Consider the following 2,420-nt stretch of genomic DNA (forward strand, 5'->3'; position numbering starts at 1 on the left):
ATGGCAAATTTATTTATTTTGCATGGTATTTTGTGGTTGTATGTTATGTGGTATTTTGGGAACTCATTAAACTTTGGCTTACAATTTGTTTGGTGTTTTCAGGTACTTCCAGTACTAAGGGGAAAGGCCCAACTTGATGGCGCAAAATTCACTCTCTAGCACTTTCCGCATTTATATATTTTGTTACTCTGATATTTGATACGATATGGTGTAATGGATTTTGGGAACAAATTATGATTGTATGTCTGTTTTCAAAAATGAAAAATTTTACCTGGTTTTTGGGCTGTTACATTTATTTTTTGTAGACAAAGTTTGATTTGGATCGCATATACCAGGATCAAGACGTTGCTATGTTGTCAGAAACTTTTGAAGCAACTTTGTTAAAAGGTTATCGAGAGCGTAAAGTTGATGCAAAAGAATATTTTTTGGAAGTCTGGGGGTATGAGGATATCCCGAGAGCATTAGCCACACCCCAGATGATATGGATGTTGATAATTGGAAGAAAAAAATCGAGTATTTCCAAACAAACGAACACAAAGCTGCTTCAGAAAGGAACAAAAAGTCCATCAAATGCAAACGATCGTGAATTGTGGCGGGTCGAGCTCGTATAATAGTACTTGCTATAAGAAGGTAACATATGATACATGTAATTATTTATTTAAAATATAATCTAATTTTTAATGTTAAACAGAACCTTAAGAGAGTGGAAACGTTTCGTAAGGATCATAACGATATGGATGATGTATTTGTTAGTGTCGAGGCAGATCAACAATACGTAAGTATTTAATTATAATTTTATTATATAATTAAGTGTTTATTTATACTTAATTGCTAATCACTTTTGGGAAATACAAAATCAGTTAGTGGAAGAGCTCTTAGAACAAACACAATTGCCAGAAGGTGAAAGAGAGTTAACACCCGATCGCGAAAGAGTTGCTTCTCTAAAAGTATTAGGAGAACGATGTGGGCATATCAGAGGCATTGACCCGAAACCTTCTGCTATCTCGTCGATTTCACAACCATTGCAACCACCACCACAACCATCTCAGCCATTACATGTAAACAAGATTATTTAATTTCAATAAATACATGTTGATTTGATAATTTTTGTTTGTGATGATTATTTCCTAAAAGCTTTGGTAATAGGTTTTTTGTCTTAAGTGCAACAAAAAACAATGTACTTTGTTTTTTTTTTTGTCTTAGCTTGAAAATAACGATGTACTTTAACATCAATAAATGCATGTTGATTTGGTAATTGTGCTTTTGTCCTAAGTACAAGATATAACAATGCATTTTTTGTATTTCTTGTATTTTAAGTGCAAGAAATAGCAATGTACTTTGGTATTTCTTGTATTTAATGTTCTCTAGCACAAATAGGGTAAAACTGTTTAATTTCAAATGTTTATATTTTAAGTGCAACAAACAGAAATGTACTTTGGTTTTTTTTTTCTCTAGTTTAAAAATAGCAATGTACTTTGGCATCATAAAATGCATGTTGATTTGGTAATTTTGGTTTGTGGTGATTATTTGCTAAAAGCTTTAACAATTGGGTTTTTGTCCCAAGTGCAAGAATTAGCATTGTACGTTGTTTTTTGTTTTAGTTTAAAAATAGCAATGTACTTTGTCATCAATAAATGAATGTTGATTTGGTAATTGCGTTTTTGTCCCAAGTGCAAGCAATAACAATGTACTTTTGGTATATCTTGTATTTAAGTGCAAGAGATAGTAATGTACTTTGAGAGTTTTTGTTTATGTTTGATAATTTAACTTATAAGTTTATATATGTTGTTGTTTGTTATGTAGTTAGAAAATCTTCGGACAATGTTCAACGACCAGATATGTAGGGAGGAGTTTTATGCGTTTTGTTCAATCGGGGAATAATCAATGACGAAACGATGGGAACAGAGATGATGATTCGTCGGATAATTAATTTGTGTTTTGTATGTTACACTTGTCGTCACACTTTGGTATTTGTTAGAATTGTAAAACTTCGGTTGTTTATTTTGGTATGTAATTAATTATAACAGTATTTGATATCTAATCGGATGTTGTTATATATATATATATATATATATATATATATATATATATATATATATATATATATATATATATATATATATATATATATATATATATATATATATTTGTATTTAATGTCATTATGTATGAGATTTTTTATACCAAAAATCGTTGATTAAAAGAAATTAAAAAATAAAAATTGTTATTACCGGCGACAGCAACATTAGTTGCGACATCAGCATTAGCGACGATAAGAAGTATACCGGTGGCAGGAGCATTAGAGGCGTCAATTGTCTTTACCGGAGACATTTTGATTAATAGCGACAAAACAGTAGCGACGATTTTTTACCGACGACATGTTGCCGCTATTACATTTACCGACGACATTTATCGCTGCT

Source organism: Lactuca saligna, chromosome 6 (genome assembly GCF_052625555.1).
Source record: "Lactuca saligna cultivar CGN05327 chromosome 6, ASM5262555v1, whole genome shotgun sequence".
Classification (NCBI taxonomy): Eukaryota; Viridiplantae; Streptophyta; class Magnoliopsida; order Asterales; family Asteraceae; genus Lactuca; species Lactuca saligna.